The following is an 18,349-nucleotide window of genomic DNA, read 5'->3' as shown; positions in this document are numbered from 1 at the left end:
ATATATCAATTAGCTCACTGCCATGCCACTAAGACTAGTTACTTTAATTTACTACTTATGTCGGTATACGAAAGGCAGGGATTCGCTGCTCGAAACAACTTGGAAACACTTTTATCTATGTACGTTTTTTTTTAAAAACAATCAGGTGTTCTCCAGGCTACTTTCCCCAAAACATCTAAATGACGCTTTCAATACATTGTTTTAAGTTTACGCGGTTATTATCATAATTAAAACACATAATAACGGGTTCTTACCGCGTTTAAATGGGGATATGAGACTCCCGATATTTCGACACTGTTGCAAGTGCCAGATCACGGGATGACTGATGAGATTGGAGTGGAGTAGGTAGATCCATAATTTTCTCCATCCACTCCAATCTCATCAGTCATCCCGTGATCATGGCACTTGCAACAGTGTCGAAATATCGGGAGTCTCATATCCCCATTTAAACGCGGTAAGAACCCGTTATTGTGTGTTTTAATTATGGCGCTTTCAATGTTTCCTTGGTTTAACCTTCCAATTTCATGGATAATAAAAACATATGCATCTTTTATCTTTGTTTTGGGTACTTACCGTGAACTTCTGGGCCGCCCTGTTTATTATATTGCATTCATACAGTTCGAGTGTAGGTGACATTACCGAACACAGGATTACCGCATGGATCATGAATGCATGTCATTATAGCTATGACTTTTGAAAGCATTATAAGTATAGGAATTATTTGGGACTAATGGAACGAAAAACTGTCAAAGATTGAGTTCTCATAAAAAAATATATTTAAAACTGCATAAAACAACTAGGTACATTGACTTTAATACCTGCAACATTTCAAAAACATGCAACGTCAAAGATTTCCCGCCAAACCGTTTCATCAAAGGTTCCATTGCCAGAAATATGATTTCACGTTCGTTGTCCGTTATAAATAAAATTTCAAACATGGCCGACGCTTTGCGCACCAAAACCCTACGTTTCAATGGAGTCGCTCTAAAATAAAATTGACGCTTTGAATATGAGCAAATGTGAGTATTTTTCGGATGTGAATGTTGTGACTTCAGATAGTTTCAAAGCCGGCTTTCCACGGCTTTATGAATCGTTCGGTTTTATATAGTTTTTCTGACAACCTGTGCGCAGTTACTACTCAGCCGTGTGTTCGCGTTTGATAGGAGCTTTGAAATAAATTGGTACTTACCGTATATCTGCAAATCGCAACTAGATATTTACGTATGTATTGTATTACACCAACCACCCGTGGTGAAATATCCTCCAAACCGACTCTGGTTGACTGAGTGATGGTGTATTCCCAGAAGTGAGACGTATATATTGTATTTATGTTAGGTTTATTTATGTATCATGTTATAATACGTATTTATAAATTATATATATACCAATCCAGATTAAGTAGAATAATAAATAAATAATAAATTAATTTCCAGCTCCTGTAGAAGTATCTATTTCATCCAGTACACCAGACAGTTGGGTTTGTCACGTTTTTCTATGACGTCACAGGTTACTTTTTCAAAAAATTCCATAGTAATTTCGTAATTTGACGTTTAGTAAAAAGTAACTGATTTGACTAGTTGGAAACTATTCTATTACGGTCAATGTGACGATATTGTGTTGGTCTTGTCTAAGCCTTGACTGGCGATTTCGAAATTCGAAATTAATTTTAGACAACATCGTATCTTTACTGTGATAAAAGAGCATTCGTAACATTAATATCCAAATACGTTCGACATTAAAGCATAACAAATACCTTAGTCAGAACAAAATGAGGTCGGCGACAACAGGAACAGTGCATCATTATTCGCGGCAGAAACAGCGGACGAACTAACAACGGATCTTCCAAACTCACTCAAGTACAGAATGAAGTTGGCCCAACTTCAGTGAAGTTGGCAACGAACTGCGGCTAACGAATCCGGATAAAAAGTTACAGCAATGAAGGCTCAATACGTATTGTTTTCGGTTGCCATTGCCGATGAAAAAGGAAAATAGGAAAAATTCAATTGATTGAAAATAGAACCATAGAAGGGGAAAACACATCATGTTCTCTTTTTGAATTCTTGAACGTGTATTGATCTGATTAGACAGAGCTGATTGAAACCAGATTGAAAGATCAACCATTCTCCGTCTTCCTTGCATAATCCCTCTCTTTACCTTTTTTGATGACGATTGTCCATCTCATTAAAACACCTCATCCTTTCACTAAATAAAAATCGCTAGGATTACCAAATGTTAAGAAAGCACAATGCTAAACAGAAGACTATCACTGTAACCGTTGTATGTCGTCTTAAACCTAAATAAAGATTTTGTCTAATCTAGTTTTAGTCTATTTTGTCAATTCTTACAAGGCTGTCCCATAAGTACTTCTTAGAGCACATAAACCGTACAGAACCACCGGATAGATTGATAGAATCAAGCAGTTTCTACACTGCTCATCTTACTTCTTCTCACAATGACTAACCTTATCATTCCTGGTGTCAGATCCCAATAGCCCGTCTCGACTACCGCGCAAATTATATCGAGGGCTTCGACCGATAGACGCAGCAAATGCCATCTCTGAGGATAAACATCTTAAAACTATTGGTTGAATCCTTCGACATAATTTTCCTGCGGTGCGGTTGCTATGCCGTGAGGGATGAAGTCGGTACCCAAGGTTCTCATAAAAGTTATCTCCTAAACTTGTAGATTCAGCCTCTATACCCATTCATCATCATCAATTTAACAGCCACGCTCTTGTCGGTGCAGCATTTCCATGCTACTTTACCCATTACCCATTCTATACCCATTGGACCAATCAATATAAAATATATTTTTATAAGGTCCCACTTGTCCCTTTTTAGGTTCCTTTTGGTTTTCTGACAACCAGCCATATTTTTAAATAAAAATGCGTTGACATACCTAGTCATTTGTGAACAAAACTAACGAATTTACATAAAAATAAAATATTATTAAAATTATGTATTAGACTAAATTTGAGAATTTAGTAGAGTAAATGATTTTAAAATAAAATAATAGGATAGGGGATGAGTGGGTACCTCAAACATTTGAGTGGACGAGTGGAGAGAGTAGGGGACGAATGAATTTCAGGGGATCAATGTGTACTGATCGTAAGTGTACAGTAAAATCGCCGCTTCTTCTTCATAGCTCTATACCCCGTCCCCATATTGCAAACCACAATAATAATGTCCAATAACAACTCTTGATTTACTTCAGCGCCGGAACATAAACATAAGGAATAAAACTGTTTATGTGGCCCGATATGAAACCCCGCGTAGGGTAGTTACGAATACTCTGCGAAATAATGCAGGGAGAATATTTATTACTTTCTTACTCAACCGAGCAAAAGGAGGGTTATGTGTTCGATGTATTGACAGATTTTGTCAGGAACAGACAAACTTATTTAACTCAAACGGCTTATTGAGTTTTGGTGTCAGTCATGAGCAATACACGTACCCACTGTAAAACCCTGTCGCACTATCATATTTTGTCATTTAATGAGACTTACGGTTTAATTTGTCAATAAAGTTAATGTGACATGGTTTCAAAGTGTATACATATTAGTACTCGTGACCGTACAGAGCGGCAAGTGTCTTTTCGCACGTGCCATTTCTTTTTTTCTAATTACATTTCACGATATAACAGCCACACATGACATAATCTTGTCGTGATTTATGGTAACATAACATAGCATCACGTCTATATCCTACAAGGGGTAGGCAGAGGTGTACAGTATACAGAGTGTTAGTGACATCGTAACGAATACTGAGGGAGATGATTCAGACCATGATTTTGAGTTGATATCAAGTGGAATTTTCCATCGCAACATTCATGCTTTTTTTTTCGTTTTTTAAATTATTTTCAATTCTATACTTTTGCGATGGCGATTTTCAGAATCATGGTATGAACCATCCCTCAAAGTTGCCGTTACAATGTCACTAACATTCTGTATTATGTCTACTCCTCGCCTGCTATTTGGTTGTTGCTGTAATCTTCTTCTTCTTCTATCATGTGGGTTGTGAGGTGGATTAACAACGGCTTAACGTGCCTTCCGAAGCACGGATCTTCTTACTTTTGGACAATCAGGTGATCAACCTGCAATGTCCTAACCAAACTAGGGATCACAAAGTGATTTTTGTGATTTGTCCCCACCGGAATCGAACCCGGGACCTCCGGATCGCGAGCACAACGCTCAACCACTGGACAACGAAGGCCGTTGCTGTAATTAATGTATGTGACTTATTGTAGATTTTCCGCATATTAACTACTTGGCCGGACAAACAGGGAGCGCTGAGGGCTCTCACCCGGTCAGAGAAACAGCTTGACACCTAATACAGGGTGTTAGTGACATCGTAACGAATACTCAGGGGGATGATTCAGACCATGAATCTGAGTTAATATCAAGTGGATTTTTTTGTCGCAAAATTCAATTTTTTTTTTTGTTTTTTTTTTGTATTATTTTCAATTCTATATTTTTGCGATGGAAAATAACTATGATATTAACTCGGAATAATTAGCTGAATCATCCCTCTCAGTATTCGTTACGATGTCACTTACACCCCGCACAAGTACATACCGTAGCCATACAAGTAGGCATAGGTGTTAGTGACACCGTAACGAATACTGAGGGGGATGATTCAGACCATGATTCTGAGTTGATATCAAGTGGAATTTTCAGTCTAAATATTCATGAAAATTTTCAGTTCCATAATTTTGTGACGGAAAATTCCACTGGATATCGACTCAGAATCTTGGCCTCAATCGCCCTCAAAGTTTTCGTTATGATGTCACTAATACCCTGCATATTGTATAACAAATGAAATCACAACTCTATCATAACCGTGATAATAATTATTTACCCGCAATTCTGTCGCTTCGTACAAAATAAACATATAGGGTATTATTATTATGAACACGCACAATAGGACAGGGTCACGATAACGGTCCGGGACTCATTACGGGACCCTGGGAATTGTCCCGTGAAAAATTTATTATACGATGATTAAAGAGGCAAAGCAGAAAACGTTTTAGTAAACATTGTTTAAAGGTCTTTGGGATGTTAATGAAATCTCGTTTGGGAAGCAAACACCTTCGGGGGAAATTTGATAAAAGAAATTTTCAGGGTTCGGTCCTGAATAGATTTTCGAGGAGATAGTAGTGTGGGAGTTGGCGACGAAAGACCTTATAGGTAATGGGCTTAATACGTAAAGAGTTGGATTTTCCCAGTTTCTTTTTTGGCTTGACTTGGTTAGCCTCAATAACGCTGAGGGCACTGTAGTGTATTGATATTTCTATCCTTGTCTCGGGCGCATACGTCATCTGAATACAGAGCAAGACAAACAGTCAGACCTGTACAGACGGTCTGCCTGTACATGATGGTGTGTTGGCGAGCCAAATCATGGCAGTATACAAAAGGTGTACTCTACAGGCACTGTCCTGGTTTTAAAGTTTAAGACAACAGGCCTGAGGGTGCCCAGTTGGGCAACATCGGATCAGGGTGTCGTCTGAGAGGATACATTTGATAGAATTATTCAACCCAAGCGGGCCGATAGTGATAAGCGCCGAATGAGGAAAATCGTCGACCACGCTGGCGGGGTCGGTATCGGGGTCTTGCCGACTAATAAGCCGCTGTTTTATAGGTATTGGTAGGTATTTTACAAATGGTGGAAGTGGAAAAAAGTATCTGGTGTTAACTACTTGGCCGGACAAATGGGGAGCGCTGAGGACTCTCGCCCAGTACATTTAAGACATAACACCTTTGTGTTTTGTTGTTGTGTATCGGGGTGTTTAGGTGGTGTTACAAATGGTGGAAGTGGAAAAAAAGCGTTTCACTCAGCTTAACCCTCAGTACAAAAAAGTAAGTAACTGTTTTACGATTTATGGTTTCAATAGCTGCAGCGACTTAACGTGCTCTTCCAAGCACGGTAAATAATAAAAAAAAACTTCTTTTTAAGTGTTCTCCTGTGCTATAAAACTGTACAGCCCACTCGTGCTCCGTATTTGTATGGCCCGAGGCGTTTTACATAAAAGTTTTACTCTCCTCTTGTTTATTTTATCTACAAAGAGGATTTTGGAAAATAAATAATAATAACAAGATAAAGGTTATTCAAAATACAAAATACATTTCAGAAAGATCAAAAAAGGAATACATTTTATTGCACAGAACTTAATTTCGACAATCGGGCACAATACATGGAGACAGTACAACATGGGTAGCCTTATTGCTCTGGAGCAATTTCTTCCAGGCACCACTACTAGGAAAAAAACGACTTACTAGACTTGTATGCGGTTAAAGATGTGGTCTATGGTGGATTCCATAGTCCGTTTATGAAATTGTAATTACTAAATAAGGCATATTTAAAACTAACGAAAAACATTAAATTTTAGATTAAAATTATGTTAGTGAGTAACGGATGGACGCGTAAAGTGGTAAATAATTATTAAGTGTACAATAACTCAGAAAATCACTATGAGACAAACAAAATGTGCTAAAATAAACCCAACATTCTAGTATCTTATAATAAAGTTAACAATTTCTAATGTCGGTAGTTCCTAAAGTAGCCGGTTACCATAAATTATCTATTATATTTTATTTCTATGCTAGAAAAATTTTAATTAGCACGTCACTCGGGCATATGCTTGTTGCAAGTTTGGTGCGTTCAAACAAAAACGCGACGGTGCGTTGTGCGGAAATTGCAGTCACTCTAGGTACTACTCATTTGCTGTAGCAAGTCTGTAACTTACAGGTTAATGCAATATGCAAAGACGATTAATTAACCTATTTTTAACCTATCCAAGCACAGACAAGACGGGCCACAGGCTGACTTACTTATTAAAAAAAATCTCTGTTAAATAAACATTATTGTTTCAAATAAAAAATATTTTTTTCATTAATTTAAAAGCCACGCTCTTGTCGGTGTAGCAATCACCATGCTACTTTTTAGGAAAAAACAAGGCAGTGGTTTCCTCTTGCTTAAAATTTATTTTTACTTCCGCCATTTTTTTTTCCCACCACCATATAAAATATTTCACCTAATGTCATTCCTCAAGGAGAGACGAATCTAATGATTTATTATTTAAAGGTCAAAGTTTATCGACGCCAAAAATAGGTACATTTTGATTTATATTTATGAGATCGTCGGAATTATAGAAATTCCATCGAAGAGTAAGCTTATTATAAATATTGTTCTATCGGAGCGAGCAATCTCGTAAAACGGGCCAATAACTTTCACCAACCGTCCACTAGTACTAATAAAACAAATCGCCTCAGTAAAATCCACTTAATTCGACCTTTTATCGGATTAAAGCCGATATCCACAATTACAAGCGGGAGGCTTAGAGTGCCCCCTCAACGCTCAGGGAGCCTTAGGGGGTAGCACTCGTAATTCTTTGCATTCCGTCGTTAATTTTAAACTAAACGCGAATTCCAAGTCGAATTGTCGTATAAATAAAGCGAGAGAAAAAAAACCGTATAATTTATGTGGCTTGAGTTTATAAAAGCTTTGTTTTGAGTTTGGACAAATTCCGAGCGAGTTGTAGAGCAAGGAAGGAAGGCGAATCGTTTTAACGTATTGGAATTAGCACTTAGGATATTGCTTGATTAGTAAACTAAAGCTAAGGTAGCTTTTAAAATGATTAAATCCAGCTTTGTGTTGTATACTTTCTATTTGCCATGTCAGACCCTTTCCAATTTGGACTTACGGGATGACCTTAGAATAAGGAATATTCTCTCTCTCTCTCTCTCTCTCTCTCTCTCTCTCTCTCTCTCTATTTAAGAGCTGCGCTCTTGTTGGTGGAGTAGTCGCCATTCTTCTCTTCTTCCCGCCAAAACCTTCACCTCCCGATACGACACGACCTGATCTTCTCTTTTATTTGTTTCATAAATGTTATCCTAGGTCTACCCCTTCCTCTCTTCCCTTAAATTTTCCCTTCTATAATGTTTGTTATAAATGAATCGTGTCGTATCAGGTGGCCAATCATATTTCCTCTCCGGTTCTCTATAGTCTTCAATATGGTTCTCTTTTCTTCAACTCTTTCCAGCACTTTTTCATTTGACACCATTTCAGTCCAGCTTATACCCTACATCCTTCGCCAACACCACATCTCAAACGCTTCCAACCTCTCTCTGTCTCTCTGTGTTATGACACAGAGCCCAGACCAGTAACCAGAGACCACTGTGTTAGTCCACGTTTCACTTCCATAGAGTGCAATGCTCCAAATATATGATTTAATAAACCGTTTTCTTATTTTTAATTATATGTTTTTGGTTTTCAAAATGTATGTATCGTAAGGAATATTAAGGAACATCCAAAATGTAAGGAATATTACTACGCTACAATTCGAACGGCCGGTTGTCTGATTCGAATATTTGATCTCACAGTAATTTCCAGCGCCTGCGCTCCTGTATGGCGCCAATAAACAATTATTTTTCATGGCGATTGTTCATCAAAGTATGCTTAAAATTTACAATTTAATTGAACCTAGGCTAAGCGCTTAATGTAAAAATAATAAGAATGCAATTAATTACATTAGTGATTTTTAAGGCAAGTATAAAGCCTATTTATTTATATTGTGAGCCTTCATTGTTCAAAATTTCTTATTTGTGATAAATAAATATCAACTGATTATTATAAAAGTATCTTTCGTAATTAGTACTACCTACCTCACCTCATCTCATCTCATCTAGCCTAAAGTGTCCCACTGCTGGGCAAAGGCCTCCCCCTTCTATTTCCAACCCTCCTTGTCTTGGCATTGTTCTGCCAGATGTGCCCGAAGGCGTCCAGCTAGTCCCTCCACCGTCGTCGTGGTCTGCCTCGTTGTCGACGACCAATCAGATGTAATTTTGGCCCACTTTTCCGGATGCATACGGCAGACATGTCCCGCCCATTCCCACTTCAGTTTAGCCGATTTTTCATGTTCAGTTAATGGCTACATAGCTAGCGAAGAGTGCACATAATATAATATAAGTTTTGTGGTACATAGATACATAATATCAGCGGGGAGAATTCTTCTAACAACCACAATAGTGATTCTTGACATTTTAATTACGTGTGTGTGTGTGTGTGTGTGTGTGTGTGTGTGTGTGTGTGTGTGTCTGTGTGTGTATGAGGGTGGGTGTACGTATCTATGTGTTAGGAGCACTTCTTCTTCTTGTATCTTGTGGGTGGGTTATCAATCGCATCAATGTAAGTGTCAAGGTTATTATTGAGCCACCAAAGGCCCCAGACATGGCTCATGTAACGACTAAGTACATAAGTAAGAAGTAACAGGGACCAAAGGCTTGACTGTACCTTCGGATGCATGGATTTTATCTTACTTTCGGACAATCGGGTGATGAGCCTGTAATGTCCTAACCGTTTAGGGCAGGGATTTTTGTGATTAGTCCCCACCGGGATTCGAACCCGGGACCTCGGGATCGTGAGTCCATCGATCAACCATTGGACTACTGAGGCCGTTACAGTCTGTCACAATAATTACGCCATCTTAAGATTCTGTTTCGCCTCATTCCCTCGTTCCGAGCGGGTGGACACGAGAAGTGGGCAAAACCTCGCATCAGTGCGGTCCAGCCATTATGCCGAATGTTCTTTCCGCCAGTAATAGGTATTTATGGTGCCCGCACAATAACCCATTAACAGGAATATAAGGAAGATGTTTTTGGTAACAGGTAGAAATAGTAGCTAACATAGCTACCAAAGATAAAATACTTTATTGAGCACAATGGACACAAGATACAGAAATAAGGACAACAGATAAAAAGGCACAACAGGCAGCCTTATTGCTCATGCTGCAATTCTTTCCAGACAACCTTTGGGAAAATGTTGTACAAATATAATAGTAGTTGGGGGTTAGAGCATTCTAACATAAAATTCATTAAAATAACTACCTATATCGGATGCGTATATTAAACTATCTATAATATAAATATAAATGAAAAAATAATACAATATAAGTATATCTAAAATTCAACAAAAATACATCCAAGACAATTTCAGTAAATAAAGATAAAAAAATATTACAATTTGTCAAATAAAATCAGAAACATACGTAACTTCGGTACATCCAAAGTCTGACCTGGTGAACCCATTACTAAAATAAATAAAATATAAATATTTTTTATAGTCGATTATCCGTCCCTTTCCTTTTCGGCGGATAAGAAAATGACAGGTGTAACTTAAAATTAGATGTTGTCCATAGGAATTAGCACCAGTGTAATAATTACCTTAAATGACGTGTAATTTGTATTACCAATAAATGATGTCTGTGTCTACCGTGACAGTGACAAAATACATGGAATTGACATGTCACCTTAATCAATCAATCATATACAAGGTGTTAGTGACATCGTAACGAATATTGAGGGGGATGATTCAGACCACAATTCTGAGTCTGTATATCAAGTGACATTTCCTGACAGAAAATTCGTAACGGCCTCCGTGGTCCAGTAGTTGAGCGTTGAGCTCACGATCCGGAGGTCCCGGGTTCGAATCCCGGTGGGAACTTATCACAAAAATCACTTTGTGATCCCTAGTTTGGTTAGGACATTACAGGCTAATCACCTGATTGTCCAAAAAGTAAGATGATCCGTGCTTCGGAAGGTAAGATCAGTCGTTGGTCCCGGTTACTACTTACTAATTTAAGTAGTCGTTACATGAGCCACGTCAGGGGCCTTTGGCGGCTCAATTGTAACCCTGACACCAGGGTTGATGAGGTTGGTACTCCACCTCACAACCCACACGATAAAAGAAGAAGAAATTCGTAATTTTTTTTTTAATTATTTTCAGTTCCATGCTTTAGCGACGGAAAATTTCACTTGATATTAACTCAGAGTCATAAGCTGAATCATCCCCCTCAGTATTCGTTACGATATCACTATCACTTTGTATATTTTTATTATTGCCACAGTGGATTATTATAATAGTTTGCAACTTAGCTAAGGCCTTGGAGTGATCGTTGGTTGTCTTGAGAAATGCCTTGGGGCTCTGCCCATCCCGATAGGGATACGAGCGTGTAGTCCCCAAGGAGTCATTGTCCCTCAAGCTGCCTATCTAGAGCTCCGTAGTAATATGTGGTAAACCAAAACATGCACCTATTTGATTATTAAACAAGGATTATATCATTACCTATTTTTACAATCACTAGCCTACACTATGTTTTCGGTAAGCCCCGAGCAACGCCCATAAAGGCCGCATACATTCCTGAAATTACTTTTCTTGTATCAGACATCATTGTTCAAGCTTCTCAGTGAGACTAATGTATTTTATTGTAGAAAGAATGTAATTTGTTAGATTAAAAATCATAGTATATGAGAATTTAAATATGGAATGTTTATGTTTGCAACCAAATAGAATAGTTACTACGTATAGTTGCGATCTCTTTGCGTCTCCTTCAAATATTAGGATGCAGCAGACTGTGAATGTCAGGCTAGGTATGGTAGAGGTAATAATACATAATACTGTAATTTATCATTTTTTATCACTTACCTCTCAATCAGCAATAATTTAAAACGTATTAAAAATATTATTTGTTAGTGAAAAAAAGTGGGTTAAACAGTAGATAGAAGTATTTTGTTATGAGGCTTATTTATTTCGTTGGCTTTGACTTTTTTTAAACCGACAACTACAAAGCCAGTTACCCAAATGTGACACAAAAAAGAAAACATTTGAAATTCGAAAAAAGAAAGGAGCACAGCGCGCGCAAAACAATCACTCACTTTTGTTTCTTTCAGAATGGACAAAGGAGGTTGGCGCTGCAGGCTTGTCTCTTCCCGCCACTACAGTGTGACCTTTTTTAAGGTACAAACTTTTTTGTTTTATCTAGAAAAATATTTATTAAAATTTTCTTCACCTGAAAGTTACTTGAAAGTCAATGACTCCAGACTACGTACCCCAAAAAAAGATAGATGGCGCTACACAGATTTAGCGTTATAATTAGGTACATAATATTTTCTCATGGCTCGGGTACATAATTATTCAAAAATATAATGTAATGGCAGAGACATATATGTTGGCAATTTCAAAAAAGGAACGGAAAAAAGGAGTTTGCTAACATATATAACAATAATTATTGCTTGATATATTTTGGATCAGAATTATGTTGCTACATACTTGTTTACTAAGTACATATAATGCGTCTTCTATCAAAATAAAGATTTTGATCAGATTAATTATGGGTGAAAGCATAGAGCAACATGGACCTCCGCGGACTGGGCGAAGATGTGTTGTGCCTGGGTGTAACGACAAGGGTCATCATTTATATCCATATACAAAGATATAAAAAATGCATGTTATTGGGTCTATTATCCATGACTTAAGAAGGTTAAATGAAGGGTATCTACTTATGTTTTCTTTTGGAGACGTAGCATAGGAAGTCCCTCAGTGCCTTGCGCTAGGAAATTGGAAAACTTGAGTAATCCATAGTGAAGCAGTATGATCGGTTAGCCTCGTGATTATATAGTCACCTATGTCCAAACGTGTGTCCTAATTAAAAGCGTAAGTTGTTTAGGTGTGTCACAAAAACACATTTTTAACACAAAATAATTACGATAGCAATTTTAAGTTTTACTCTGCACTGTAGAAATGACCGTTAATAGTCAAACAGCCTACATTGCATTGACAACCCACTGCTGACCAAATAACTTTAACCCCTCTATCGGAGGATAAGTAGCTACCTACGTGGTAGTGGAAGAGTTTAGAAAAAAGTTTTTATATATCGCAGCTATTCTCCTTAATTTCCGGCAAAAAAGCAAAATGGAGGTCTACATAAACTGGTCGCTTGCAGTGTCTCCCGCGGGCACGAAATACGGTGTTTTGAGGGTGAGCAGTGCTGCGGCAAGCTCACACGTACAATTTTAATTTTTTACCTGACTTACCTGAAAATGCTCTTATGCCATCATCCCCCTAGCACTATCCAGTTTTTCACAGGGTCCGCGCTTACCTAACCTGACAATTTGACAGGTTTTTTACAGAAGCGACTGCCTATCTGACCTTCTAACCCGCGTAGGGAAAACTAGGCCAATACAGGTTAGGTCACATACCTCCGGATGTTTTCCTTCATCGCATTTATATGCCTCCAAAAACGTTATACCATTTTCACGGATATGATGTGTGTGGGTTTTTGTGGAGCTACTCGAAGTATTGTTATAGTATTTGTGTTTGTTTAGATACCTACCTATATAAGAATCGAACGGAAGAAGAGATTCCTAGCTCAGATAGAATTGGAAGCTTAAAGGCCAGGATTTTGCCAAGCAAGGAATCAAATACAAAAAGTAAGGTATATATTTTTTTAAGAGTGAGTCTCTGTTTCCATTTCCAGACATTGTATCTTATGTTTTTGCTTAAATCACAGCATATTTTTTCACATAAAACCTTTTTAATTCTAAACATTATATAAAGGACACTTGTTTTGATAAAAATGATTATATATTATGTTAAAATAATTAATTCCACGCATCACTGACAACGAATAGCCGTATTATATAATATTCGGGCCAACTGTGTTAGTAAAAACTGCACATGAAATAAATTAGTAACTCATATGGGTTCGTCCCGGTGCCCCCCTTCAACAAGAAGAAATAAATAAAAAATATAGGTATATACTTTAGATGAAAGCGCTGACAACGGGGTCGCAATTGTGTGCAAGTCTCGGCCGCATGGTGGCAAGAGGTGGAACACCGTTGGGTTTTAGTTCGTAGAGCGACACCCGGGAAGTCCCACATAACCACATCGTGACGGCGCGCGTGCTATGCGTAATGCATTTCTCAACGTAAAAAAAAAGGTGAAAGCGCTGAAGTTATTATACGTTGTGAAGCGCGACATGTATCCGTCATGCAGTCCTTTGAAGTCTTCTACGTCTTTTGGTTTGAGGACATAAAGTGTGTCGCCTTTAAGTCTTCAACTTTTGGACTCCTTTGGAGACATAATGAGGGCGGATTTCTCCAAATAGTGAATGCGCTTTCTATGTTGACATATCAAAAGAATTCCTTGTTAAAAGTCAAGAGATTATAATTCAAAAGAGTGTAGACGTAAGATGCGTTTTGCAAAAAACAGAGCGGGATTAAAATTTAAAACGTATGCATTCTTTGTAGGAAATAAATACCATAATTATCCCTATATCCTAACTGATGGATTATCATTAATCAGATAGATACTGTTGTTGTCATTTTTAAACAGTGCTGTATTGTTTAAGTTTTCTCGTCCTCGATAATTTTCCTACATTAGGTATACTTTGGGTTCAAATTCAAACTTGAAACAAATTATATTTAAATTTCAAACAAAATATATATACTTCGAAGTAAATTGTAGTTTGAGATAGGATATTCTACTGTAAATAAAGGTTTTTAGTAAAAACTTATTTCAAACTGAGACAACGTGTTTTAAATAAAAACCAGTTTTAACCGGTCAGACATAAATAATTCTACGAAATTATTGTTATGATTCGTCTTAAATTCTACCTCGTTTCTAAGCAGTTTAAACTCGGTTAAAACTTAGCTCGACGGAAAGCGTATATTAAAACTTGTAACGTCGTTTACACAAATCATTCTTGAAGCAAAATACAATGTAGAACAAGTTACCGTTACGAGCTTGTTGCATGCTCATTTGCATTTGATTTATTGCACAATTTTATGACTTTCAAAGTAAAGGCTCTACATTTATTGCAAATCGACTTAATGGAGAAGAGAATCATTATTTATTATCTACATTTAACATGAACCTAAGAGGGCAGCAGTAACTGTCAGTGCTATTTAGAGGCGGAGGACAGGAGTCATAGAACGGCTTTGAAATAGACTACTCTGGGCGCCATCCCATTCACTTAAGACAGAGTCAGAGGAAGGCAAATGGGAAACCACTGCTCTATTTTCCCTAGAAAAGTAGCGTGGAGAATGCTACACCGACAAGAGCGTGGCTCTTATATTAGCGATGTGGCATTTAGCATACGTCTATTGTAGATATTTATTAATAGTGACGGGTACGAACCTATAACAAAACTCAATACATCTTTAATACAATTGGTAACTATAGGAACTGTGTTCGTGTGGTTTTGTTAGTTGTGTTTATGTTAGTTTATATTTGAATCGTATTTTTCGATTTAAATAATATTTTACGGAAAAGATTTATGATGCGGGTGTAAGTGGTAGAGTTGGAAGAGGAAGAAGCAGGTATATATACCACGATTAACACCAGCCGGGTCTGCATGACAACCGCGCCGCGCGCGGCGCGAATTATATTGATCGCTTCGACCAATAAACGTTACGAATCCTATCTACGTAGATGGCATCAACCAGCTATTGATCGAAGGCCTCGATAAAGCTCGGTTACCGTGCAGAGCCTGTAGGATGTTTTAAAGAAAGGCCAGGTCTACTCTAAACTGGCGAGCATGCACGAAGTCTTTGGATGAGAATGGAGGAAGCAGAAGGGGTGTAACAGGATCCTAATAAGTGGAAGTCACCACGAAGACTGCTTAGCATAATGGGAAATAGGCTTGAACTTAACTGTATGTATATCATCATCATCATTGGCCTTTTACGTCTGTTTCAGACGATTTATGACGTCATTGCCTCGAAGAAACGCACTTTTTTTTCGTATGTACATAATAGTATGTAAAAAACATAAATAGCCTATATAAGTTCCACTGCTGGGCACAGGCCTCCTCTCAATCAACTAGAGGGGGTATGGAGCATACTCCTTCACGCTGCTCCACTGCGGGTTGGTGGAGGTATTTTTACGGCTAATAGCCGGGACCAACGGCTTAACGTGCCCTCCGAAGCACGGAATCAACTTATTTTTTCAGGCAATCAGGTGATTCAAGCTTGTAAAGTCCTTACCAAACAAAGGACAGTCCCACAAAGGGATTTCATCAATATCCCCCCATCCCATCGGAAATCGAACCCGGACCACCAGATCGTGAGCCTAACGCTCTAACCACTAGACCACGGAGACTGTTTAATAGTGTGTAACAGTATATAGTATGTATGTAAACGAATACCGTATCTGTACAACATGCTGCCGATGGACATACGTCAGGAGAGCAATATATGTATATAAATTTAGTAAATCTTAACACCTCCACCAACCCGTATTGGAGCAGCGTGGTGGAGTATGCTCCATACCCCCTCCGGTTGATTGAGGGGAGGCCTGTGCCCAGCAGTGGGACGTATATAGGATATTTATGTTATTTATGTATGTTAGTAAATCTTTATTTAAACATCTTATGCAAAAGATATCTTAGCTGTAAGTTAACTGTAAGTATTTTATACGTAATAACATTAAGCGAACTCCACTCCCACAGACAAACCGAAGAATTGGTTTTGTGGGGTTTTTATTGTACCTACCAATATTTTCTGTATTTTTTATGAAAAATAAACATTTTACTTACTTACATAAAAATAATAATTATTCTTGGTCGAACATCTCATTTGCCGAAAACGCCACACAAGTTCGGAAGTGTACCCAGCCAAGTTTTTACCGCATTAGTCTTAAGTAACAGTCACGTGATGTGTCACCTACTTTACTTACTGAGATTAATCGTGGTCGACTATGTTAGTCGGTAAAGTTCTACTTGTCTTGCAAAATCTTTAGAGTTCCTAATTTATTTTGTATGGTAAATCAATGTGTGACTTCTCTGCTCAACTTTATTTATTATTATCTTCTTGTGTGGGTTATAGAAGGAAAACATCATAGAAGGAAAGAGAGGAAGGGGAAGACCAAGAAGAGCTTACATGGAACAGATTAAAAAAAAGGTTAACGTCGTGTCTTATAGGGAAGTCAAGGAATTGGCCTTTGATAGACTGGAATGGAAAATGCTACACCGACAAGAGCGTGGCTCTTAAATTGATGATGATGATGTGGGTTATAGGCGCCTGACACAAACTGACTCTGACTGTCTGACTGTCTGTGACTGACTTCTTGTGTGTGAATGTATTTAGGTAAGGCTACCATAAATCAAAATTCGAAAATATCTTTATTCAGTATGCTATAGGCAGGCGCCTATACCTAACCATAGGTAGCCTTACCATGAAATGAAAATTCTAAAAATTTCTTTATTCAGTATGTAACATAGTTACATGTTGAATCTTCATTTTTTACGTGAACTGCAGCTTCTCACAACCTGTATAGCCGGGAAAAAGAAGCTACAGGAAGAAGAAGCCTCAGCACATGGCATCCACATTCCACATCCTCAGCAACCCTTATATGATTCATTGTAACGACTACGTACTTACATGAATAAGTAGTAACCGCGACCAACACCTTAACATGCCTTCCGAAGCACGGTTCATCTTGTTTTCGGACAATCAGGTGATCAGCTTGCAATGTCCTAACCTAACCAGGGCTGACAAAGTGATTTTTGTGTTATCCGCGGGATTTGAACCCGGGACTTCACGATCATGAGCCGAACGCTCAACTACTGGACCTCGAATGGGAGTATGAAAAAATACTATCAAATCCGCGTTCTTACGTTTATCTTTTTTTGACGTAACTTATTGTATCTATAAATATATGCATAAACTCACGCCTATTTCCCACCGGAGTAAGCAGAGTGTGATGTATTTAGTTAAGTATGTAGGTAATTAGAAATATGTTGGTTATTTTTATATGTGGGTAGTTCCTCTTCCGATTAAACGTGTGAACGAACAGACGTGTTTTAATGTGCTCTTCAGTTATATTGGCTAGGATACCTGGATAGTCTACATATTTTTCACAGAGACTATGAAATTCCATTTGCTTCGATCTTGACACACTTCTCTTGCTTCCTCCACATTCATCAATCGTTTCATTCACGCACGCCAGTTTAGAGTAGATTGTACTGAACCTTTTCTAATGTACGTACGTTCTGGGTTTTGCTCTGCCAGCCCTACCACCAGCCTTCGCTTTATATGCTGCTATCGTAATCCCATTATCCTTCATCCGCTCTAGGCGTCCAAACTCTGCTCCCCTCCTTCCCTTATTGTATGTAAAATCATAATAATGAAGTATATTGACGGTGAACACACTTTATATAAAAACAACATAGTAACAATGGTGCGCGTTCCATCATCTCGAACAATCCCAGTCTTCCCTTAAATCTAAATATACATTTATTTTGTTTCCAAGTAAAATAATAAGGAAAACAAACAAACCCCAGAGAGTTAGTTCAGACTCAAGTACGCGACTGGAATAACTGATGGTGAATGTCTAAATAATGTAACGTTGCGGTAATATTACATGCACACGTAATCATAACATAAGGTCACGACTATATACCAGTTGGGGCAGTCGATATAATTCGCGCCGCGCGCGGCGCAGCTGTCATGCAGACCCGGCAGGTATGCTCAAAAGTGACAGCTAACATTTCAGCCTCACACACGTCATCCCACCCT

The sequence above is a fragment of the Pectinophora gossypiella genome, chromosome 11, assembly GCF_024362695.1.
Source record: "Pectinophora gossypiella chromosome 11, ilPecGoss1.1, whole genome shotgun sequence".
Lineage (NCBI taxonomy): Eukaryota > Metazoa > Arthropoda > Insecta > Lepidoptera > Gelechiidae > Pectinophora > Pectinophora gossypiella.
Note: the sequence above shows the minus strand (reverse complement) of the source record.